This window comes from Meleagris gallopavo, chromosome 2 (assembly GCF_000146605.3).
Source record: "Meleagris gallopavo isolate NT-WF06-2002-E0010 breed Aviagen turkey brand Nicholas breeding stock chromosome 2, Turkey_5.1, whole genome shotgun sequence".
NCBI lineage: Eukaryota > Metazoa > Chordata > Aves > Galliformes > Phasianidae > Meleagris > Meleagris gallopavo.
The window spans coordinates 13122696-13150101 of NC_015012.2; the positions used below are offsets into that span (position 1 = coordinate 13122696).

The 27406-nt window shown below is 41.0% G+C and overlaps 1 long non-coding RNA gene across 1 annotated transcript; it reads right to left on the bottom strand.

Annotated features, from left to right (window-relative positions):
- Window positions 1–1709: 1709 nt before the first annotated feature.
- On the bottom strand, window positions 1710–27406 carry LOC104909543. The gene is made up of 5 exons (XR_004158765.1): window positions 27168–27406; window positions 24912–25038; window positions 13124–13259; window positions 12133–12261; window positions 1710–9784 (listed from the first exon to the last, which is right to left on the bottom strand). It is a non-coding gene; the product is annotated as an uncharacterized LOC104909543 (long non-coding RNA).

Genomic DNA, 27406 nt, shown 5'->3' on the forward strand with positions numbered 1-27406 from the left:
TCATGTGACATTCAGACAAACAAAGAGAAGGATAGTGGGAGGCAGAGTTTAAGAGAAACCAAGTAGCCAAAGATCTAAATGAAATGCTGACAACTCTTCCTAATCTTTACTGACCCTGTCTTCTCTGCATTTCTCTCCCATTAAGTAGTCTCCTGAACCACAGTAAGCTGCACAGAGAATCAACCAGAAAAGCAGAAGGCTTTTTTTTTTTTGCTGCTTCTGTTGTCATTCATTTATTTTTAAACTGAAAATTCTTGTCCGTATAAGTGATGACATTTTAATGAATCCATCAATCATTACAAACTCCAAACTAGAATCCTACATAAAAGAGATCTATTTGTAATACGTGCCCTAAGCCCATACCTAACAAAATTAGTTCTCAGACAATGCAGGTCTTTCATTGCTGTCTCCATGGAATCGTAGACGATTAAGGTGGACAGAGCATCGTCGGTCCTCAAATCCAATCCCCTACACCTAGCATCGCTCTATCCATGAGTATGTTACCTAATCCTTTGCTGACTGATTTTGACCCACCTTACAACTTCTCTTCCACTGGCAAGTTTTCACTGTGCTTTGCCTACGCTAGCTCTTGATCACCCTCACAAGTCTCTGGTTCCTTATATCAACGTATTTCAGGGTCTTCCGAGCGCTGTCTCCTCTTTCCTTAATTACTTCAGGTCTTCCCAATATTGCCTTTTGCTTTTTCTTTACTCATTTGCCCTGTACTTCTCAGTTCTGCAGGTCTCTTATTTCAAGGGCAGGCCGGCAAAGGTTGCCCATGACCTCTGCCACCACACTGGGATCCTTGGGGCACATTCATTGCCATATCATAAACTTTTTTAGCTTCTGCCATGCGCAGAAGATTCCCCAGGCTCCTATATCACAACTCGATTCTTTGCTTCTCTTTTTACGGCTAACAGACCTGATACAGTCTGCTTTCATTACCTTTGCATCATTTCTCTTAGGTTGATACTTGGCAATTCTCACTTTGTCCCTGTGCTTATTTACTGCAGGATTGCTTTTCTCTGCTGCTCTACCATTTGTCCTGTACCTATAGCATTTGAACTTCTTATACTCTTAGTGAGAGGCTTATCTAATCAGCTGGGTCAAGTGGAGCCAGGAGTTGGACTTGATGATCCTTATGGGTCCCTTCCAACTCGGGATATTCTGTCATTCTGTGATTCTAAGAGCATTCTCCCTACCAACTACTCTTCCTCAGGACTTCCTTGCTGGTATGCTGCTGAGATGCAAATCCCCCAAATCAATTTTGACTTAGAGAGGACTTGAACTGACTTCACATTCAAAACTTCTAAGATCTTCATTGTTTTAATTTTGGCTGCTGGTGACTTAAATTTATGTAGATGTGCTGCAACTATGGACAAATCCATAGGCAACTATCCCTGCTGTCTTCAGAAACAACAAAGAAAGCAGTTGCTGCTCCCTCATGGTGATCAATATCACCCTGTTTTGAAAGCTACTATCATCTAAACTGTGCTGCTACCTTTGTGTATGGAGATGCTTTTATCTATGATCTTAGTTAAGTCTAAGTGAGCCACGGCAAGAAAGACTCATGAAAGTTTAAATCAAGCCATGCCTGCAGCCTGGTCCTGGTGTGATCACTCAGATGGGGAAACTATTGCAAAATACAATTTCTAAAGCAACCAGATAATCCTGAACACAGCGGTTTGTCTCTGATCATTTCTACTTCATTTTTTTAACCTCTTGGGACAGTGTTCTCATTGACTGCGTCTCCTGTCAAGACTGTCTGGGATAACAATGAAGCAGTTTATAATCTTAGGTGGCCCCCTTCAATTTTCAAAGAACACAAACAGATCAGAACACTTATGTTGTATACAGTACAGGAATGAAGGCTTAGATGTTATCACAGAGCTAACCTCCTTCTGTGCTCACCATGGATGGCATCCCACAGTAAATCTGCCATTACAAATGAGTGGCAATTTCGAACTTTTTAGAGAAAATTATCTTCTCACACTGGGACCGGTGGAGGATTAATACTTCTATTTCAGTGTGCTTTTCTCTTTTGAAGACTGTCATCTCTTACTATATTTCCTATCAAGATTTTTTCTTTTCCTGTTGGTTAAATCAGAAAGTACTCTTGCATCCACTTCCTGCTGTTTTACAGCTGAAAGGTAGCTTTACTCACTGGAAGGCTGGTGTCACAAGCGGCCAAATGGATAACATCCTCAGAGAAGTACCTGCTTCAGGTGTTGGCCTCTCAGCTACCAAACATCTCAAATTTCTTTCACAGATCTATTTCTGAGAGCCTATATCGCTTTTCCTTCCCCTATAATTTTCTGCAAGAACTGGAAGGATTCAGTAGAAAAACTACTGGGGCATCTCTATCTTAAAGCACTGTCTCTTCCCATTGGATTTGTCCTTTGCCTGTTTCCATTTTGTCCTGAATGAAATACAGTCCTTGCTACCATCGCCTTTCCTTATTCTCTTTGCCACCTGTGCACATCTAACATTCCTAGCTGGAATGGAAGACAAGGCATCTCTCCACGTTTCAGCTTAACATTGTTCCTCCCTTGTTCTCAACAATTAAGAGAATCATCCACAGTCGCAGACACACAAGTCTCAGTGGTGTGGTACGATCTCCTCTTCTCTTTTGCTTGTCTGAAAATCACTCTGTCTTCTTTTCTCCCTCATTCTGTCCTGTTGAGTCTCAATCCTGCCTGTCTCCACAATCTTGTTTTGTCTTTGGGGGATATCTTCCCTTCCTTTCTTTGATACTGAAATGTTTTCCTTCTCCAAACGAACGCATTACTCTGCTTCATCTCTCCTGCAGTGGCTAATTCCATCCTTTCTCTTGCACTTGCATAGTCTTCTTCTGTGAATGGTTATTTTCACTTTTCTGTCCTCAAGCCTTCTTCTTCAGATGATGTTTTCTAGAGTTTTGCAGTCTCCTCAGGTCATTCCTCAGCCATAGCTTTGAACTCCTGCACAAATTTGAAATTACCTCCACCTGACTCTTGCAGTTTTCTCCATTAGTGTGATAAAATTCTGTTCCATATGTAGTACATTCTCTTGTGTGCCGCACTGCATTGATACATCACTGGGAGTTTCTGTAACCATCCATCATCTTTGTAAACTCCTTCCTCTTTTGACCATTTGGAATATTCCTTCCAAAGTGTCTAACAGAGTTAGGTACCAACATTCCACTGATATTTACTAGGCTGTAGGTACCTAGGCCTATTTATTATGCATAATAGAGAAACAGAAGACTATCACGAGCTGTTAAGCAATAAAATTCCCTGCAACATGATCTCTTGTGGTTCAACATTTTAGTGAAATCCTGGATAGTCATTTGCAAAAAAGCTGACACGCAGGGTTTGGATTTAATCTCACATTTCCACTCAAACTGTGGCATTGTTTGAACACAACAGCTTTGGGATCCTGGCAAAAGAGTAAAACTGTCCGAGCTGTTCCACTCTGGTTTGAATTATCTCTCTTTTTATTTATTTATTTTCAGCTTTGAAGTCTGTATACTTTAAAAATCAATGAACATCATATTAACAAGCAGATACTAATTACATTTTAACAAACTGGAAAGGCTTGGCTACAAATCTTTGTAAAGATAAATTCCCATTTTAAAAAGTTTCTTAGTCCAATTGGCATAATTGGAGCAAGCCAAAAGGATCTCTTTCCCAGAATTTTTTTTCTATAATTTATAATGAGTCGTCACCATTGTACCATCTTGTAGATTAGGTCTGGTAAGCAGAGTACTTGTGTCTTTTACAGGATTAACGGAGAAATGAAAAGATTGCTCAGGTAATGACAACACTTAGCTCTTTGATAGCTCTTCTCATCAATTCAACTTCGTGTTTTACAAATAAATCAGGATCACTACCACAGTTTTACAGAGGACAAAAAAGTGAGGCAAAGACCATTAATGCGTGTCATCTACAGTTACTTAGCAGGGTGGAGATAGAACCAAATGGATTCTTTTAGACTCAGCATAGAGAGCTGGTCCATACGTTACACTGGTTGGCTGAGAAGAGGAACTCAACATTTGGGCACTGGAATATACAGTGGGAAACAGAGTTCAGATCCACATGTTCTGCAGATAGAGAAACGTCTAAAGTATGCATACGTGGTCCACGAATTATGAAAAATATCATGCCTCTTCTGAGTGCTCTGGCTGTACCCTTAGTATTACGGATTTTTCTGAAGCAACTCCCACATGAAAGTAAGATCCCCAGCAATATGTACAACAGTTTCAGTACTGCACAGAGAGCCAAGGCATCACAAGGTTTGTGTGGTAACACGGGGATGGTAGGACACATTCCCACTGATTTCATCACTTCTGTGCTATTCCAGAACAGCTGCTGGAAAGGTCAGCAGATGAGGAACCCACTTCAGATAAGAGGCTACCACCTGCAGCACAGCAAAAGCCAGCCTGTGCCAAGAGCCATTTACTCACTGCACTGCCTGGGACTATAGAGAGCGTCATGCTGGAAGCCAGTAGGCTCAGCAGCCCACTTCATGCTGTGCTCTCACCAGATAAAACAGACTTGCTGTTTGCTGTGCTGGGAGTAGAAATAGAGCTATGGTAGGTAAGGACTACAGACATAATGAATGATGCTTAATACTTTGCTGTAGCACGAGAGATCAATTTGGTGCTCCAGAAACTGGAAGATACATACACACCCCACAGGGTAATAGAGGCAGAGAATTTTCACAGAAAGTTCTTTGAGAAATGCTCAGTGGGATGGTACAAAAGCAAACTTCACTTGTCATGTCTGGCACTGTTGTTTCACAGTGACACCAATCACATTTCTTCTGTTACTGCAAGTACTTGACTTACCTTCAAAGGTCCAGATTTCATGGCAACACCTTCTGGTTGAGCTTGTTTGTCAGAAAGAAACTTATCTACTGGAATAATCTACAGAGCATGTCCTTCTGTACTTGAAAAAAAGAGATCCACCTGCAGCATTGGCACCTTAGCAAGGATGCCCAGTGAGGGCATCACAATCATCAAAGACTCCGTGCATGATTATTACTAGCATTGCCTCTGAACAATTTTCAGCACCAATACTGTTCACTGCAGATGGTGACTCAAGCATCACTGCAAACCTGGATATCCCTGCAGCTCAAGCTGTTGAACTTGGGTCTATTGATAGTAATTAATACTACTTGGTCTTTGTGCAGCATCTGGTAGGTGTGACTGTCTATACAACATAAGAGAATACTAAGCGTCAGGGACATCTGCTATAGACTCCATCTATTCTGCCTTCTCATCATAAACAATTTGGAGGCACACATGCACTATAGCATCTCTAGCTCACAGTCACAATTTGAATATCAGAGATCAAGTTTTCCTCAAACCTGATTTTAAAAAAATGTAAAAAACTCTTCCAATGCTAATAAAAAAAAAAATTGTTTGCACACACTTAAATCTAGGCTAAGACTCTGTTCTACCATGTCTCTCCGGTTCATTTACCTCTCTGTTACCTTTCCATTTGACAAACGTGATGGATTCATCACTGCTCCTTGCTATGTCCTGTCAGTGCGTCAAAAGAGACGTGCTCAGCTCTTTGGTGACTGCTGAGCATCCAGTCTGATTCAGGCCCCATGCTCTCATTCTGATGTTGTTGAATTCTTATTTTACGTGGTCAGTCATGTGGTCACTTTGGGACCGTCCTGATGAGTCTGAATCTCCGTTTTACTAATGGAAAGAGCGAGAGTCTCATTAGTTTGTGACTGGCCTGCAGCAAGCACAACCAATATTGGATGTGTGAGTAGACAAGAGAAACATTGGGATCTGAGATTCTTAGAAAATACTTTGAGGCTGGAATGTTCAGTTACCAATATTGGGATGGCATCTGCCATTTCTCAGCCAGTAGTGTGGCTTCTTTAAAATTTGGTCCTGATCTGTGTTTAAGAACAATTAAACTTCAAGGACAGATAAAAAGCAGATTAGCATATATTAGAGATTGCTATTGCATTTCTAAGGAGGCTAGAAAATACACATTCAAGGAAACACCTTTAGTGTAGGCCATTCTTCCTACTTTGTTGTTTTTCCCTATCTCAGCAGGACAGGGAAATATGCAATGCCCATTCAAGCAAACACATTTTGGAAAAAAGAAGAAAAAGGGAAAGAAAATTCAAATCGTACCTTAAGTAAATTGAATCCCATGTCATGGTCCTCTGTGAAGAGCAGCAGCTGTGAAACAGTCTGGAGACATCAGTGTTCAGATCCCTCAGTAACAGATGCAGGCAGCTCACCTCACAGACAGATCCCTCTTACAGTTGCTACAGGTTTAAACTAACGGTATTGACTTCAAAGCAAGGTATAACCTGACCTACACCTGTGTGAGTAATAGGTCAAACCCCTCTTGGTTCTGCAGCTTGTGCAGGTCAGATGTGGTGCAGCTGAGAAACTTAGCAACAGCAGTAGGAAACTTTTATGTGAAAATGAATGATTAAGATCTGCAGAAGCTGATGAGGATACCAGGAAAACGAGGCAGAAAGAGGCAGTGCCTACAATCCAGTGATAACACATTTCAGGTCCCATGCAGGTGGCTGTGTGTTTTCCCTGAGACCTGGAGGATGGAAACTTGCAGAAAAGAAAGAACAAGGTAAAGAGGGAGAAGTGGATGGGGGAACCACCTTGTCAAATAAGATAAGCTCAGGAAATGTAGGCTTTCTGAAAGATGAGGTGGGATAAACGTACAGGAAAGAGCAAACAAGTCAGCTGCTTTGTCAAACAGACAACTGGAGTCTTCCCCTTGCATGAAGGTCAATCAAGATTTTAGGTAAGATAACGAGATGCTGGAACTGTAGTTTGCCAGCAAAAAGTTGGTGACACATACTTACATTTCTGCTGGGTTAAAATATGACGACTTGAGCAATTTTTATTTATTGAAAACAATTCTTCAAAACCCTCTAAAACAATTACAGAGAACTACATCTCCCAAGAACATGCACACTTGAAGATGGAGTATATTGCAGGAAATGTGATCCTTATGCTAGATGTGCTAATTCCCTAATAAATACTCCACCAGTTTTTTCTTAAGCTAGCTAAAATAGGGTCTTCCAAGTGGTGATCAGCTCTAAATCTACTAAAATTGATGTAAATCTGGAAAATCTCCACTGAAATTACACTGGTGGAACAACCAGTGCCAGACCATAACTCAGCCTCATGGGGAAAAATCTAAGAATCTGGAGTTCCTGGGGGTTGTATTATTGCACCAGGGGGGCAGGGACCTCTCCCAGAACATTCCCCAAGCCCAGGGATAGTCAGCCTGTACTTGCTCTAATGTGCAAGGGATGGAAGAAATCAGAAGAAAGCATATAATAAATCAACCAACAGTCTCTGAAAAATAGCTGTCCTGTCTCCTTAATATGAGAGAGAGTAATGTTCTGAGGGCAGGAGGAATTCAGCCTTAGACAGAAAACATTCCCCTATAGGGGGACAAAAAGTGATCGTTCTGTAGCTTAATCAATCTCAGGCCTCACTTTGAGGAAAATAGCATGCTGCCTGCAACAGCACGTATAATAATGCTTGCTGAAATATAAACTACGGCCAGACACCCCAAGATGGAAGGTCAGAAGTCAACTGAGGATCTGGCCACAGATGTTTGGCAACGGAGATCAAAATGCAATATATCACGCTCAGTACTTTTCCTCGAAGAACAGGTTGTGAAAATTTCTCAGCCCATCTCCTTTGTAGTAGTGCACTCACCCTGCATGTAGCCAAGCTGCAAATCACAAATCGCCAGGTTACTTAAAGACAAAGTCCACCTTTCCTAATTTTTCCATGTCCCATGTCCAAGGATGTTTTAATATTTATACAGTGAATTTGCTCTTATCCACAAACGCAGCTCCCTTGGACCTCTGCAGTGCTTTTCTAGTCCATCTACCAGAGCGAAGAATCATATGACACAACTTAGTCCCACCCCAGCCCTTGATATATGTTTCCTAAAGCCAACATCTGATATCATGGAATGTGTTGTAATCAGTTCTTAAAGTTATAGCACCACTGGATTTTTATTAACTTGCATGACAACAACAACAAAAACCCAACAAAAAGTGGCCCCTCATAACCAATCAGCCTTGTTATATCCTGAAAGCAGCTTTAACAAGCAGAGAGTAATATAGTGTAATTGGTACTCCGCAATTTAATTGTACTGTTCTTAAATCTAATATTGCAGCTGTGGGTTAAGTTTACACCACAGCTTTCAAGAGAACATGAAAGTGTGGTACATCTGTGCAACAGAAACCTAAACATCTCTCATCTGATGTGTTTACAATGACATTTGATAGTGTGGAATGGTTTGGAGTTCATTCTTAAAGCTGCAGAACCACTTTTCAACACCACAGAAAAGGGAAAAAGCTACAATATCCCTCCAACTACCCAGCCCACACAAGGCTGACGGTTCTGCTGCTGAAGGCATTGCAGGGAAGCTGCAGACTATAACATTTCCTCCAAGCATCTTTGAGCATCTGTCATTTGAGCAGTGGAAAGGAGAACAAGGACGTCTTCCTCTCAGATGACATAATCAATTATTTGAAAAATAAGCCACTCAAAAAGCCTGCAGCCTGACAAGCAAAACAATCCCTGACATGCATAAACCAGACAAGAACATTTCAAGAAATGTTATTAAGTGGGTGACCTTAGTGCAGTTAGGAATGGCGGAGCTCTCAATTTAGCAGGTGGGAGAACTGCTCACGGTATCCCAAACGTCACAATTCTGTATAACTAACAACTTAGGCATTATGTACTTGTTAGTGAACTTATTAAGCCCATAAGTAGTTCAGGAAACTTAGGAATGGGCCCATAAATGTCATCTGCAGTTTGTGAACTGCGAGTATCTGACTGTTTTGATCAAGTTTTTTACGGGAAAGTTAAATGGTTATTAAAATTATTTACTGCTGCTACATGAAAAGGGAGCAAGCCTGCTGAGAAGCTCTCGTCATAATAAGATGGGGAAGGCTGTAGGTCAAATGCATTAGATAAAAACATTTCTTTTTCTAAGCCCCAACTTTTGTATAATATGAGGCTTACAGTATATTGAAGTGGCAGAGAAAGGGTCTGTGGAGGGGAGAAGACATTCCTCTTTCCCATAATCTGCTGTCAGAAATATCTGATGAGGTAACTTTTCTTGTTCTCAGCATTAGCCATCTTCTAACTTTTTTTGTCCCTGGGAAAAGGCATGATAGGGCAAATTAGTTAAGAGGTCACTTTCTGCTCTGTAGCAATCCACAGTGATGTCTTGATTTATGCTCTTCAGCAGACAGAATTCAATTTCACTGATGAAGCTCAGTTATACTGCCATACTACACTGGATCCATTTGGTTTTTAACCTTTATTCTTTCAGTCAAAAATTAGGACTATCTGAAGCCTCTTCATAAAAAGGGGCCATAACAAAAGCTGTACGCTAGCAACATGATCAATGGATGCATTCATTCTGCATAAAAAATACCATAAGAAGAACAGATCTCCTGGGAGGCAAATCTGTATCAATATTTCAGTCTCTTAAATACAGAAATTTGATACAATAAAATGCAAAAACCAAGCTTTCCCTCCTTTCAATTAACTGAGAAACAAAAACTGTCCTTAGAAGGGAAGAAATGCATTCATATTTGGTTTTTGGGTTTTCCCCCCTTTCATAGCATCATAATGTTCTCTTCATGGGTGGAAAACTTAATCTTCAAATTCAAACCGATTTTCTTCATACAGTTCAGGATGAGATGACTTGGAATATCGTGAATATTTCAGTTGTAGAAAATCACCCAATTCATCCAGAGCATTCAAAACCTGTAAGAACCATCACACGGTGTCAATTCTCTTGGGAAAAGAAATGGAGTTTGATTATCTTCAACTTTACAGCAGAAGAACAAAGCCATAAAGCCATCACACAAAGTGTACAAGGGGCAAATACTGCTTTTAAGTTTCTCAGAATGAATATTCAGTCGCTGATGTACAACAGCATCCATGAGAATGCGTGAGAATGGACTCCTTCCAGTCAGAATGTGAGCACAGATTAAAAAGATGACATTCTAGAAGCATGGGGTCAAACAATAATCCAGGTAAAAAGTTACAATTGCTTGTGAAAAAGACACGTGTGAGGCAATACTTCAGTGTTTTCATACAGATCCTGAAGACTGAAATATATTTTCTTGGATGAGACTCAGAACACAATGCTAATCAGAGTCATTGTAAATACCCTGAAAAGTATTTCTAATGCGTTCCACTGTGTTCTTGTAGTAGTATCACATGCAGTATTAGTAATGCATTAGGACTGTATTGCAATTTGCTGAGCTGTGTCCCCAGCTCTCAGCAGATTCAAAAAGTGCTACATCACAGAAAAGCAGCTAAATGTCTTGCAGCATCTTAACCACAGTCAAGAACTGCCAGACTTTTGGCAAAGAAACAGCAAATTTGATTGTGAACCTGTTTCTGTTAGGCCACTGAAATGTGCTCAAGTATTTCAGTAATGGCTCATGCAAAAAGATAGCTTCAAAATCATTAAAAAAATTGTTACTGACAGCTTGCCATTTAAGTGGATCTTTCCTTTTCATAGTTCCAGACCAAAATTCAAAGTAAGTTTTGCCAAAGGGAGGTGGAGGTTTTCATTGTGCTTGTTACCTGTTACTACACTGGATTTAGGAATGTTCACAAAGGACTTGCCCTAAGAAAACCTTTCAGCCTGCGTGTAATTAAACTCAGGGCATTTCCATTCCCCCATAATGTAAGGACATTTAAAGAATGCCACAAACAGTACAGAAATGACTTCAATTTCCAAGGTAAAACCACAGTATGTTCAAGAATGATAGCTGGGAAATGTTTCAGGCTGTCACTGGCACCAGGAAGCAGTGATGTGCAAATAGGAGAAGCAAACACACAGTGATGGCTTACAGATGTAATGGGCTTGACACTTGGAGTGAGTGGTGAGGAAGCAAAGGAAAGCAGCAACCTCAAGAGATTAATCTTCAGATCAACCTCCTTTCTTTCTACCAGTTATGTAAGCCAAAATCTGTACAGCCAAAGAGTAAAAAGTGACAGCAACCAAGGCGTGTACATAATTATGTTCAGCTCTACGCGATTTTATGACATCATACCCCGCTAATAACTACTGCAACTTTAAGAGCAGCAGGGATTTTGCACTGCACACATGCAAAGCAGATTTCTCAGTGTTGTTCGAGTGAGGCCCACATTAGCACAGGAGCTGGTTAACCAGGCAGGGCTCCCACCTCTAACCCATATGAATCTCAGGATGCAAATGGGAGTCAGGGGCTCTTTGCAGGCAGGCACAGGTGTTTGCCTGCATGAAGAAGTGGCATCTTCTACTCAAATGCCTTCTATGTTCACAGGATTAGTTTTGTGGTTTGTTTTTCCTTTAAGCATCATACTTGTACAAAGAGAAGAAGATGAAATCTTGAAATGTACTGCTACCCTCAGCACTGCCTGCCTCTAAGTTGGTTTATTCTGAGAATGATGATTATATATCACGCCAAGACAAAAAGACCTTCAGCAAGAAGGGGAGATGAAAAATGTCGGAGAATTTGTTTTTTTTTTAAAAACACATTTCTAACTGTGTTGGAATGGGAGCTTAAGATGGAAGTCTCAACGTATTCTTGATAGTCTTTCTGTTGTCAGAGAAAGTTACAGAGCTGAAGGGACCAGACAGCACCAATTAAACCTCATTAGGTTTAAACCATTCCAAATACAGTTTAGAGTTTCCACCTGTACCCCCAAGGCTGTCCCATGTACTACTGCAATTCGAGAAACAAGTAGAAGTACAGAATGAACACAGGGGCATGGAAAAACTGATCTGCAATTATTGCATATCAGTTCAGGTTTCCTACTCTGATAGTTTTGACTTATCAGCTAACTTTTTTGTCTTGCTGTGTTTTTCATGTATGTCTTCATTAGTTGTGACAGATTTGGCCACTACTAGAAATAGAAGAATATAGTAAGTTAACTGTCTCATAATCTGTATTTTAAAATAAAATATATAAGGCTACAATGTCTTTAAACATCAAGTGACAAGACTAGAAGAACAAATGTAAAAATGAAATACTGAGATTCAAAGTAACAGAGACACAGCTCCTCCCAACCCCCTTGGCATCTGAAGTTAATTTCAGCAGGACATCTGTGCTTACCGTGTCTAACATCTCCCGTGTATGTGCAGCTGACACACAAAACCGAGCCCTGGACTCTGTGATAGGAGTAGCTGGAAACCCAACCACAACAACCCCGATATTTTTTCTAACATGCGTCTTGCAAAAGCCCTACAGAGTGAAGAAGAAAAAAAACAGAAGTAAATTACCTCCAATAAACTGACCACAAAGAGAAAACATTCAAGTGTAATAAAACAATGGGTAAAATCTTGACTTCAATTGAAGTGGATGGTAATATTCTCACTGAATTTCATAAAAGCCAGAATGTTATCAGTAGGACCAAATTGTTTGCTGTTTAACAGCTCACAAAACCAAGTGAGTGTCAAATACTAGTGGTACGACAGCAGAGGAAGTATTGTAGAGTGGAACCGAGTCATTCATGTCAATCAAAGGCTTTGAGTGCAAATCAAAATGTGTGGGCCTTTGCAGTCCTCAAGCACTGAAGAAGTCAGGCCTTTGGAAGGTCTTGGAGCTTGTTTCCAGCTCATCAACAGGAATCAAACAAACTGTGTGATGGTTTAGTTGCTCCAACAAGCATTCTGCTTGTTTGGGAGCATTTTGCAAGGTGTGTAGTAGACCTAGAGCACACAGCCATTCTAGGTGACCTGCAAAAATCTCCCTGTATGCTGACCACTACATTTGTTATGTCTGTGTCACAGCATAAGTACTGCTCAATGGGTACTGAGTGGTAAAACATCGCTGTGCAAAGATTGTTCAAATATCAGATGGGGATAAAGTGAATCCATCAAAACCAACTCATACTTCAAAGCCTGTTTATCCTTTTCAAGGATTGCTAGTTAAAAAATCCAATTTCTAAATGTTATCAGGAATGTTATTCTATGAAATCACCTAGCAGATGCTGCTTCTCTTATGAAACATATACCAAAAACAACTATATTTTTCATAGCTTATGCCAAGTAACCTTCAAAGTTGAAGGTGTTGGTTTTGCTTATCAGGTGTTTTCAGTACTTACCCTATCTTACCAGGCATATAAAGGAGTAACGGGACCACAGGAGAATCATCATTGCCATAGATGATGAAGCCCATTTCGTGCAGTCTTCTTCTGAAGTATCTCGTGTTTTTCCCCAGCTGGCGCACTCTCTGGAGCCCTGAAATGTGTCAGTTGGGAGAACAGTCAGTGCAAAGGTAATGGGCTGGAAACAGCTGTAGGTAACAATGCAAAAAGTTCAACTGAGATATACGCGTCACCGCTTCATTCAGAATAAAAGCATGGAATGAGCAAAATGCAGATATATGGATTATTATGGCATCGTAGGACAGACAGCTGATATTTCTGTGCTTTCAAGCCACCTTCCCACTGGCAGAAACTGTCTTGTTTCATATCTTCTGGGGATATAGATGTGAACAATTCGCTTTACAGTACTGCAATGAGTAAAGTTTGCTGAACGACACACACAGAGAAGCAGGTATGAGTCATTACAGATACAGGGCATTATAGTTAGGGTACATTCTCAACACAATTCACAGTAAGGAGAAACAACAGATCTCAATACATACATCAATATATTCATGTATTGTCTCACTAAAGGCATTCTGCAAGACTGCTCATATCTTAGGCAGTTATCTTACTCAGCCTATGGTAAGCTTAAAAACTTGTTCTCACCTTCCTCTGCAAAGTAAATGAGGAATGTTCAGACGGAAAATGTGGCGATCCCATGAAATGCTTCCCTATTCTTTCTAGAGATCCCAGAGGCCCAACCTGACAATCCCTTCCATACATGTTGTCACTTGCATCAAACAATTCACACCCTCTCATTCACAGGACAACACTCAGCTAAATGCAAGCATTCAGAGTAAGCAAATTATGGAACTATATGCAGTTGTGACCGTACGTGTTACTGCAGTAAGGACAACTGCTAACTGATGAGAAGCTTCAGTTCTGTAGCAAGAAGTCTGATTTTACAAGGAATTCTAACTGATCCAAAATACGTTGTCTTAAATCCTGTGTTGCCTAGTCTTTGATATTTCTTTGAACTACTGTATTCACTTCAGTCATGTCCGGTAGCATGTACCATAGGTCCTGCTGCAGACACTATGCAGACTTGCCCTGGTTCCTGGGGATTTGAGCCACTGCTGTGCTGTGCTCCAGCACACTGCAGGACTGTAGTTTTTCAAACATTTCAGACACAAATTTTGGTTCCTACATTATCCTCACTCAGCCACTAATCCACAGATATGTCCCCCAGCAGAACAGACAGAAGACTTGAAAACAATTATTTTAAATGGAAAAAAAAGAAAGAAAGAAGACCAAAAACAGCAGAGAAAGTGCGCTAGAAAAGTCAGCTCAGCTTTCTTTTGCAGTGTCACTAAGAAAGCAAACTCTGACAAGCACAGTTGCCTCCCTACCCACTGCATACAAACGAGAAGAGCCACACTAGTCATTACTGTAGGCAGGGGCTAGAGAATGCCCTTTCCCCACTCTACCCACATTATATTTCATCAGCAAGCTGATCCATGCGCTGCATTTCTAATGCTGTACGGTGCTGACAGGGATGGTGCCCCCTAACCCATACCCGCACGGCTGCTGCTTCCTGCTGCCTCCCCAGCACCAGCCCTGGGCTCTCACAGTCACACAATGAATCAAGCCAGGTCCTCCATCTGCCTGACCCGGCCAGGAAGGAAACTGCCACAGCACTGTCATGCAGATCAATTCTCCAACCACTGGCACTGTGCAGGTGCTCGTGCTCACAATAGAAGATGTGCTAGGAACATGTAAGAATGGGACTTAGTGGGACAACATCTCAGCTACATTATCTTTTGTTTCTCCTGTTCACCAGCCCATACCTCCAGCAGTGCTCAGATCACCTCACCATGCACAAGCACCAAAGTCCCCAGTACAATTCATTCTCTCTTTTTCCATTTGCTTTTACTTTGCCTTTGCACAAGTGTATTTTGTTTTCACTTTCCATTTACTTTTTCATTTTACTTTCCTTTTCATTCCCTTCATTCTCCATTTACAGCTTTCTGCTGCCACCATTCCCTGACGGGATGTCTGGTTCCTGATGTCCCATCTTGCTCCTCGTAACTCAGGCACTTCCACCTGCTGCACACCACCTTTGGCAGACTTGTCCTCCAACCACATTCAGCTGCAGCACCTGCTGTGCCTTTTCTTCCTTTCCCCTCCTGGCTGAAGTGGGGATCACTATACCTACATAAACTCTTCTCCACTAATCATTTCCGAGTGCACGTAGGTCTGAACAAGATCTACTGCTTCATCTGTTCTGTATCTTCCCGAGTGAAGGCTCTGTCAATGTTCTGGCTGGAAAATTTATAGGGAAAGTGGGACTTGCAGAACAAACTAGAAGATCTCATAAAACCAGTGAATATGTAACTTTATGCATGAACTGCAGACGCAGACAACCTGTTAGTTACAGTTTCGGTCATTTAGCTTAAAGCGTTGGGTTGAAGAGATCTGCTGGGTTAGAGAAGGCCACAAATAGTTTAACCATCTCTCTAATGCTGCTAAAACAAAAACAGCTGTGCCAGAGAAAGGAAAACAAATGAAACACAAAAGCATCCTACTACAAAGCTTTCCAGTCACTAATAAAAACAATAGTCTGTGGTATTTCCAAAAATATTTCTGGTGTAGTAGATCTTTAAGACCAGGAGGAAATAGTGGGGAGGAGTGATGGAGGCAGGGGAGGTGGCAAAGGAAAGGGGCTGAAAGAAGAACTTCAGGACAATGTGGCTGGAGTCTAACGACAGAACCTTTTAATTAAGACTTTATTAATGTCTCCTGTATGCCCACTTTACAAGGAAGTGGGTGGGGAAGTGATCTGAATGGGGGGCTCACAGCCACTGCTGCTTCTTGCTGTCTTAGCCGCCCCTAAGCTAGTTTCCAAATGCTCAGCCTTTGAAACTACTAGATTTTCGATTAGGGAAAGTTTTCATAAATGCAGATGTTCTTGGCAGATGCAGCTTAATACTTGCTGCCTTCTCCTCTCTATTCAGCTGTTTACCACAAAGCTGGAAACAAAGTGTCAGCCACGCAAGATTCCAGGCCCTTCGGTATTTATCAAACCATATGCGCACGGCACAGGACTTGATCGTTTTGTTTCTCTTTCTTTTAAGTACCAAGAACTTCAACTCCAAAGCAAAAGAAATACAACAGCTGAAAGAGCATTTTCTGGCAACCCCTAAGTGCCAAACACCTCCTTTTGCAATTCTACCCTGCTAAACCCATGTCCTCGAACAGCTGGTGATGGGACGGTACCCTTTTGAAAATCCCCACGGAACTCATTTGAAGAAAGCCAATGCTGATGCAAAAGAGCCACTTCAGTGTTTTAGAAACATCTCGAAATAGTAATGTCACTTGCAGAGATGCATTAAAGAGCCTAATAAAAGATCAGAGCATTCGCATATATCTGGAGGGGAAAAAAAGCACATTAGGAGACGATTGCTACAAACACTGGTGGGTGGCTGGCTGGGAGGAACCTACTTCTTCACCAAGTGTCAACACTTTCCTTTCTCATGTGAAGTTTTGTGGTCAAAGACCACATACACACAGCATATAAACAGCCATCTTACACACTGTCCTGATAAGAGCAATAAAACCCTTAAAGTTTTCAACTGTATTTCAGTGCTTTTTCCTGTCCTATATGGACCCTCCAAAGTCAGATAGTGGAGGCAGATCAGAGCAAAATGTTTATTTTGGTATCACCGGCCCCATTTTCCCCCTACACTGCAGATTAAATCAGCATAAAAGTGATGGAATTCAGTTTAGAATTAGATCTTAGACCAAATCTCACTGTGGTATGTTTAATCACAGGCACTTTATTTAAGAACTATTTTCTTTGATTCTTGAGGCTGTGATCTTGCATCTCTTAGTCTTGCTAATCACCTCCTTTTATGAGCAAAAATCTGCAGAGTCAGAACTAAAAGGATACAACTGCATCTATTTGAGGGCAAGAATTTGCCTGTACAGCACTAACTACAGGATCAGAGCCTCAGCAAATATATTTGTTCAGAACTTCCTAGTTTTCAAAATTCTTGAGGATTTACAGCCTCCACAGCCTATGCAAATAGCCTACAGCATAGCTTGGAGGATACTCAGGTCGTTACACTCCCTAAAACAAGTGAACCACAACATGGCACATGTTCAAAGAGAACAGAAAGCCTGGACAAAGGAAAACCGACCCTTTGCTAATTGAAATGAAGCCCACTAATGCTCCCGAGTTTGCAGCTATGGTTGAGCATGACCTTATTAAGAGCCCCGCATGTTCTTTTTAGCTGAATTGAAAAGGGACACAAAGAGGAAAAACTGAAGGATGAAGGATTCTTAAGCTTCACAAGTTGTCTTCATGTTGCCTGGAATTTATAGTGATACACAGGTTACTGGGATTGTACTGAAGTACTGGATTATTTACTTGTACAGTACACCTACTGCTGGTACATTCAGAGATTACACTTGTTACACTGCTTTAAAATATTTATCTCAAGATTCTAAGGTGTTGGAGATTATAGGAAAAATGGTTTATTTGACATGCATTATTGCACATTGCCAGTTTTAGCTCATTAATCCCTGCTATCTTTTCAAAGGCATTATAGCTCACAATTAATATGGTTTAGTTTAGGATAAAAACCAACAAAAAGAGAGAAGGCAATGATAAAAGACAGGTGGCCTGCTCATGATTTCTTTGAAGCAACACACTTTTTAAGAGAGTCACATGGAGCAGAGGAAGCAAGGGACGCTCAGTGGCACGCTGGACTAGGTTACAGACCTGCCTGCAGTGAGGAGCAGCTCTGCACTCTGACAGCAGGAAGGCATCCTGATTGCGGGCCTGGGGGCCTGACTGCAGGTGGGTGTTACCTGGCACAGCTCCAAACACTTCAGCAGAGCTGCGCTACTTACACAGGCTGAGGACCTTATCTTGGCAGCAGAAGAGGTAGTAAAACTATCAGCTCCTTGAAACCAAAGCTTGCTTTCCTCTTCCAGAGATGTCTGCTTTTTCCTCCTGCAAGGTTTTAATAAGGGAGAAGCTGGCTGCGTTCAGTTCTTGCACAAACAGGCTGTCTTTGAACTCTTTCTGTAGGCTTCCAACCTTGGAAATTTTGACTCAGTATATTGAAAACAGGAATAAGCAACCTGTAACCTTTCCTATCCAGATCTCAGGTGTATTTTAATTGAAGGAAAGCTATTTTTTCCTGAAATCACTCCAAAGAAGATAATCCCACATTGCACTCTTCTTTGGCACGTGGTGGACTCTTCAGGATATAAATTCACCTGCTTTAATCTCCTCCAGGTGCTGATTCATTGGGTATTCCTAGATAATTAGTCACACAATCAAACTTTTACATACCACTGTCAGCGTGTCTCTTCAATCTGTGTTCCTTGGATGCAGAACTCAACTCCCTGCCATTCTTGACTAACTAGATAGTAAGAAAGCAAACTTGTAAAGGCTAGGGAAAAAAAAAAAAAAGGAAAACAATAGCTCGTCCTCACTAAACTGTTGCAGATGGACAGATTTTTTTTCCTCTCGTTCCATTATAAGAGTAACACACATGTACCTCCACATGCATTAAATCACCAATAGAACGCTATAAAACTGGGGTGCCTAAAGGAAATATGTTCTCAGATAAAAAAAATCTTTATAAAAAATAACTTTGCTATGAATTGGAGAGAAGTGAGGACATTTTCTCCTCCAATCTAATGCCAACTATAAACCTAGCAATTTCAACTTAATTCAACTGCTAAATAAGCCCTTAAGGACTTACTTAGTTGGTCCAATTTTAACAGTGAACTGCTGCAAAACACTTTCCAGAGCAGACTACAGGAAGAAAAAGAGGCAATGTCAGTTGAAGCAGACAGAGGAGAGATTGTACAAATACTGTCATTTTTACCTTATTTCTCAAATGAGTCGACTACACCTACCAGCACCTTATCAACATTCAGATATATAATGCCAGCACTCAGTGTCCCCCACAAAAACAGGGACAGAGCAACCAGCCTTGTCTGAGCCTTATTTACTCCCAGCACAGGTGATTAACCTCAAAGCACATCAATCTCTCAGCTGAAAGCCAGCCAGTGCTCCATGTGTCCCCTCTGTTTCACATTAGGTGTTTCTGAAATGCCAATGACCCAAATGCAGTTAGAAAAGGCACTTCTCTCCTTCATGCTCCTCTGGCTGAAAACAGTGCTGGACTACTTGGGCAAGCAGCACCTCGAATGGAGGAGGGCTCCTTGTGCTCGGTCTCAGCAGCAAAGATACCCTTAAAAGACAGCTGTGTCCCACTGTCCCTGGGAAAGCATAGCTTTCTCTGCTGGGGGCAGGCTGAAAATCATCCAATAGATTGCACGCTGATGCATGCAGAGAAGCTCACAGGCTCATCGTATCTCTACTTTACTTGCAGTTAATGCTTGGTTGCCAACAAAGTGAGACCTATCCATGGGCAGGGTCTGCTAAAGGACCTGGCACTGGTTTAACTTTGACTATGGAAAAAGTGGCTTCCGAAGAAGCAGGACTTGATCAATCCTCAGAGCTCTTGTAAGTTCCACTGTGAATACTATTATTCCAAAATCCCTTCTTATTCATATCAATGGACTGTCCCTGGATATACTTGGCTTTCTTTAGAAGGTGGATCACACATCAGGTGACTTCACTGGAACAGCATGTCCCACTCCAAGTAAAGACAACAGAATTCAGCTCTGTTTCATCATCCACCACTGAGAGAACATCTGTGATGTTTAGCTTAGACAAATAAGTCATAACAATGTATTATCAACATTAGCATCTTCACTGTCACACTCCACTAGTCACAGAGCTAATGCTGTGCAAATAGGGACTAAATTTGCTTCAGTGCTCTAAATGTAGGCACATACCTATTGGCAATATTAACTTACTTAAAATTAAAGCAGGGTTCAAGTATTCTGCTTGATGGGGACCTGAGAGAAGCAATCATCTCAGAATGAAGCATGGGAGAATTTGAGAGGGAACAGCAAAAACCTGTATGGTTCTTTTTTGTCTCCCTGCTTCTGCAAGCTGTTTCAAGCAGGTTCAAGGGGTCTGTCATTGCATAGCCTGTAGTATTACAGCTTACAAAATAGTTTCATGATCAGTTGAGTCTGGCACAGATTTACTTTGCTGAAAACGGGATCGTTCCCCTTGGCTTCAGCTGCTCAAGTCCTGGCACTAAGATTCACATCCAGCCATATGGCAGACTGGCTCAGGGAACCATTTGGCTGTAGGCTAATCATTTGTGGGGACTTCAGTTATTTTTCAGCTAGATTAGTTCTCTGACTCAGTTCACTGCATGGCTGCACGAACACTGGTGCTGGTGTAAGGAAATGGGGCACAAGTAAGGGGCCAGGAATGGGGAGAAAGGCTGAAAGGAGTTCTAGGCTGCCCTTCTCAGTGCTGGCTTATGCCAGGTTATCATGGTGTCAAACTAAGGCAAAGATAATGTTCTCAAAAGGTTGCTGAACTCTGATAGCAGTGGAAAATGTTGGAAACTGGGATGTTTAAGACGCTGGTCCTCCAGTTATGCAAAAATCTAAGGCAGATGGAAATGTCTTAAAAAGGAACCTTTTAAAACCGGATCCTCTTAATGCCAAGCCAAAACAGAAAACAGCATTCTGCAGCTTCTTTGCAATCTGAATGCACTCAGATGCAAGAACTCATGATCTGCTACAAACAGGAATAAAAACAAGTAGTTGCAAGAAGACAAACCAATCATCACAAACTACATTTTAAAGAAACACTTTCTGCCTAAACAACGTCAGGAATTCCCTTTTAATGAAGACTTGTAGATACCTGAGGATATAGCTTTAAGTTTTGCAGTGTCCCATAAAAACACTTGAAAGTGCCCATTGCTGTTGACGAATTTCTGTATGCCATGCATCAGAAAAACAATGCCTCTGGAAATGCTACAATTTGATTTTTATACCACTATAATTTATTTAGCAATTAAGAAATTTGTTTTGCAATCTTAATTCTGTCTGATTAGAGGTCTTATTCTTTACCTATCAAATTTAAGCGTAAAAATATGTTTTCAGTATTCTCAGGCAGAGGGGAAAAAAAGGTCCAAGGTCACAGCTGGAGGAGCTGTGTTGCAAACAAGCAAGCGCACATGAACATTTGCATAGGTCCAAGCTCTCTGAATAGGGCTAAAACCACTAAGGCAGCTGCTCAGTTTCCTGAGGTATCTCCAGTGGTGTAATGAGAAACCACAAGGAGCATGTATAGAGAATATTTACACTACAAATCATAAAGAGTAAATGCCAAGGGAAATTCTGCTTCCCATATCTTCTAATAAATGAGGAGAGACACATTTGAGATGAAAAGGTCACCAAGTTTTAAGAAGGATAAAATGAGTTTTTTATAGACTGTATGAGCTGAAGTGTGGAACTTGCTGCCTTATGACATTACTCAAGGAAACACAGCTGCCACAAGTTCATACACTTCTGAACAACTCTACTGCAGGAACTATGATAATATCTACGATGTTACACTACCAAGAATAAATGTGCCTTGTTCTAACAGTTGTTGATTTTCAGTCCTGTAAAGCACGACACTGAAGAATGCCAGGAATTGCACTTATACTAAAAATGCTCCCAATCTCTTTTACTGATTTTAAGAGGATCAAATTGCAGGATACAGACATCACAATATCATGACATTAATGTTTCAACCTGATCTAGTACTTGATCTAGAGGCTGGCAACCTTGCCTGTGCCGGGGAGGTGGGAGGGAGGTGGGACCTTGATGATCCTTGAGGTCCCTTCCCACCCAAGCCAATCTATGATTCTATGACTGACCTTCCAATCAATCATATTTTTAATAACTGAGAATAAAGAAGAAAATATGGGAGATCAATCATTTGGATACAAACCAGGATAAAACACAAAGAGTATTACTGCATTTCTGGTCTCAGGTATTATTCACTATATAATTCCAACTACCCTACTCTCTTCTAAATCAGATGCTTAACAGAACTGTGGAGAATAACTGGCAAGACATGGAAGAAAACCTAAAAAGCACAGTATCTGGGAAAATAAGAGAAAACTGTGAAATGCAAAAAAGACTGAATATTTTCAGAGCAGCAATTTAAATGATCAAATCAATCCTCCTTCCCTCGATTTTCTATTAACCAGCTAAAGTGTTAGTCATGAAGTTCACAACAAGCCAGATTAACACATCTGTCACCCTATTATTTCAAACTCTTCTCAGGAAGTACCTTCTAGTTAACATAGAACTTTCTAGCAAACTATAGTTTAATTATTTTCCAAAACATTTGCAGTATTTTCTGCAAGGCTTCCTACTCTATAGAAATGCCCCTTGGAGGACAAGCCACCAAATCAGATGCCCTTAGAAAGGATTTCCCATTCTCCTTGGGGAGGGAACGCTATTTGAAACAAACTGCAAAATAAACTCCCTTTACCAATTCATCAGGCTTTCAGAGAAAAGCCACGGGATCTCAGTTCCACAGAGGGACCATTATCACTTGAAACTGCTCTGCCCGGTGTCTCCGCTACATGGCTTATGCTCCCACAAGGACCGCTCACACCCAAGGTTCACCATTCTCTGTAGCAGCAGACCAAGACAACACATTCACTGTTGTCCTTGGAAACAAAACTAACTAGAAGAGACAGAGCTTTCTCTCTTCCTCTCCTTTCTGAGTCACCATACCCCTCTCTCTGTATGCCTAAGCAGCACTGTAGTGTGAGCCAGCACAACAGCTCTTCCCATATTTTGGTGTTCTTTTTGGTAGTCCAGAAAACAGCCTAATGAAGGAAGGCCCACATGAAAGAAAACACAGCAGACTAAAATAATGAGTCTGGCTCAGAAGGGCAAGAAGTGTTTTTACACATCACAGTCAGTTTGCTAGCCTTTGTACAATACTCTAACCTATGACATTTATTTGCTCATTTGTTCTATTTATTTGCATTTCACAGTACAAGACAAATTTTAAAGAACTAACAGAACACTAGTTTATTAAAGAATTTGCAAGATGCTTAATAAGCACTTTGTGCACAAATACAAACATCGTGTCACTAAAGAACACCGTTTGTGAAACACAAGACATTGCAAACTCTTCAGTCCTAAGACAGCTTGACATGCATGTAATAAAAGGCTCTGTCTTAAACCACGTTCTTCTACTAGCCTGCACTGAGCTGCATGCAGAACCATGCTAGCTGAAGGTCACTTGTAAGAGGCTTTGGAGGTTTGGAAATGCTCTGTGTGTTTAATGTCTTACATGCAGCATCCAGGAGAGCCCCGAGTATGGTACTCTTGGAAAGGCTCAGTGTAAGGCCGCCCTCTGACGGCAGCATTTCCTACAAACAGGCCAGTGCACAGCAGGATGGGCTGCACACAGTTCCCAAAGTAGAAGAACCATGTCAGAATTGGTCTCTTACAAGGAGCAGGACGTAGACATCAGAATACATTGCCCTGACCTTTCCACTTGAGGAGATTAAGTACAGTTTCCAACTTGCCTTCTCTGTCAAAATGGCAAAAGCATCATTTCCTCTGTCTACACACTGCACTGGAATTTTGCTGCACTTTGCTACTGGACTCAGCAGAATCTGGCACTGAAATTGGATTCTGTGTCCCTTCTTTCGTTCACTGGCACCTTGTAAACTCTGGCCTCACTGAAGGGCTGTGATAAACATCACAATAGTCTCGTGTCTATCACGGCAGGAAACCAACTTCTAGGCCACTGCAGCAGAATAATGCAGAGCAGTGCGGTGTTATCTTACATCCCCATACATACCTTTTTTCCTTTCCAACCCCACCTTTCTCCCAGTTAAATGTACCAGGGAGGGCTAATACAGAATTGCTGTTTAGTCCTGTGCTTGGTATGAGATAACAGCACAGCCCTGCTGGGCCAATATAAAGCAGATTGCAATTCACAGCAGAGTCTTATCTGCATCTGCATATTATACAATGATGTGATACTCAGGTATTGCTGACAAAGACTATACAAATTCAAAAACCACCAGCTTTTCTCTGAGGTATGAACTAATGTAAGGACATTGATTACGTATCAATATCACTTAGAAATAGTCATGGTATATATAGCACGGAAATATAACATGGTATTGCTCTGTTATGTGCTGCGCAGAAAGCATGTTACACAGAATGCTGGACTGTACCTGCATCTGCAGCTTCAGCAAATGTATAAAAGCATAATATTTTGTAAAGATGCCACATACATGTTTTTTTGGGGAGGACTGGGGGGGCAGGAAAGAGGTGTGAAGTAGAGGTGGACAAAACATATTTCAAAACTGGTTTGAGGACACCATATCCAATTCTGTTGTAAGGTGGGAGCTATTATAACCATCATCTCATACCACAATTTAACATCCAACACACTCATGTGGAACTTCTGTGCCATACTTCAGATGCCTGCCAGTTTTGAAGGTTCATACTTATACAGAGCTGAAGTGGCAGCACTCATAGAGGCAAGCTTTTCCGAACACCTACTGCAAAGTCAGACAACCTACCCAAAGGATAATTTCTGTACTTCTATTTGTTACTGCAAAGCTGGTGACTATAGGTGGTAGACTGGAGTATAGAATTCAGGAATATATCCATCTCTGCTGCATGTAATTGAGTGTGGAAAAAGTAGTACAGCTGATTGCACCTACAAAGATGATAATCTAGATATTAATTGTACAATAAAAATGATGCACTTTGTATTGCATTACCTTCTCTGGGTGTTTCCTTCTGGGTGACATTCTGTGTGCATCTGTACACAGTAGATGTGACTGAAATAACGGACAGGCTAAAGAGGGTGGCTTACCTTGCGTTGTTCCGTCTAACCCCATGAGACACTTCATTGCTCTGATGATTTGCTCTGCCACAGGTGGGCACATGGATGTGGCGTACACAGCGCTGTGAGAATGAGTTCGTAAAAAGTCCACGAGGCCCTTAGACAAGGGAAACAAAGTATGAATGAACTTGGAGGTGCTCGGACATCAGATCTGCCTTTTAACTAACACAGAGTGAGAAAGTGCAAAAAAAAGAGGAGGTTTCACCAGCTGTTTACTTTCTTGGCTGCTCCCATTAATACACAGCCTGAAGAAACATTAGGCAAGTGCAAGCACTTTGCGATGTAAGGCAATTACAGCTGAAATAAAACAATGTGTATGCGCTGAGACTTATTATAAAGGAGCCAAAATCATTCAAAGACCAATGAAGAGCTGCTTTTAAAATACTGTTCAGTCCATCTATGAATGGGAATGAAATAAAACTTACATGACAACAGCACAGTTTCCCTGCCACAAGATCTAACGCAGGAAAAGTAGCCCTACTGGAATCTGTCTTTGGCTATTAGCACACACATTTTTACAACATAAACTTCCCATTAGCGCGACAGGTCCAATCATGTTACAGTCTGTAGAGCTGCTTTAACATTTCCCTGCATATCTAAGAGCACAAACCATGATCCTAGCAAAAGCAATGCTGTGCTGTAGGCATGTTTAAAGCACCAGTAACTCCTGAATGCAGGGATTGAGTAGGAATTCAGAACTTGATTAAGACTATCACTACTATAACAGTGCGTATTTATGCACATATGTAAATTGCTGAGTAACTGTTATTGCACTAAAAGCTAAATGCATGGTAGTGAGAAAGGGATGATGTCTGCTTGAAACCATGCCTTGATAAAAAATGCATCCAGAAAATAAAGACACTGACGCAAATTATTGCCATAAAAGTTGCATAAGTCTATGCTGAAACTCCAGTGCTAGGAAAAAAGATTTACTTAACTTTATATATGTTGTGCATTGCTGCATTGCTACATTGCAATTGTAATCCTATGGGTTTAACCAAGTAGCTGAGAAAGCTTCTGTGCTCTTACTGACCCAGCAAAAAGAACCCCTGTAAGTTTATGGTTGCATAAATGAAGGTAGGTGAACAGCTGCTGCCAAGGTCCAGAAGCCTGAGGCAAAGCTTAGTGATACACCAGGTGTGAAAAGCGTGACCACTTTCCTTTAAGAAAACTTCCAAGGATTAGATGATTAATTGCTATAGACGTTTTTTTCACAGGTTCAGACATCCTATCATTTCTAGCTTTATTAGCCAATTTTCCTTTGTAAATGGCAAATCTTCAGATATAAATTCAGGAAGCAAACAAAAGAAAGTTGATTCTTTATGTATTACGATAGTCTGTTTAAGATCTCCAGATGCAAAATCCCCCTAAGATGGTGAGAAATAGATGCTTCACACTTTCTTACATCCCTTTTATTCTACTCAAGGGCTTCCTTATTAACACTTTCCTGACAATATCTATATGATCTGTCTAAATAGGCTATCTCCTCATTCAGTAAACTACTTAAGAAATACATTCATGTATTTTTGAGAGTATGAGGAGGGTAAAAAACCAGCAACTACTTGACATCTCTGTTAAGCAATAAAAATGATGATGTTTCACAATGGCATTGATTACACTTTCTCTTCTCCTACACTCCCTGTTAAAACAAGTTCAGCACTGCTTTCTGTTGACAAGAGGTTGTTTTGTCAATGCATGTGGAGAAATTGAGGTCAAAGATGTTGCTATTGCGAGAAATCCTCAAGTAAATCCTCTTTCTCCATCCTAAAAATGCAGCTATGGCAATCCACAACTGGTCAGGAATTTTGTATCAGTGGATGAAACTGTGGCTTTAATTTCTCAATCTTGCTCCACACACTGGTTACAAACATGAAATAAAGTAGCAAAGCACTCTATAAGCAAATTAATGTAGTGAGGTATATTTAGACAACCACAAAGTTTTTAAACTTTTCCAAGACAAAGAAAAATCATCAGGGTAGCGTGAAAATACCCAACCTAACCAAATAATATAACATGAACATGAGACAAAAATAAGAAATTCTGACAGTTTAATGTTCATTTGGGATTCCGACAAAAGTGGCACTATCTGTAGAATTGTGCTCAGCCTATCTTACAATCTGTAGAATTGTAAAGCAGTCTATATGAAAAGATAAAAAAGTTTATTGCATGTAATGACAAAGTATTTTTCCTCCCCTAGATGTTAACATGTCTGTGTTTTCCTTTTACCTTTTTGCCAGCTATGTATCCTCCAGCTGCACCAAAGCTCTTTGTGAATGTTCCCATTAGTACGTCAACATCATCAGGATTCATACCAAAGTACTCCACAACTCCTCGTCCTGTTGCCCCCACTGCACCAATGCTGTGAGCTTCATCCAAATAGAGGTAGGCTTTGTATTTCTTCTTCAAGGAGACTATCTCTGGCAGCTGCACAATGGACCCTTCCATGCTGTGGAGAGAATCACAGA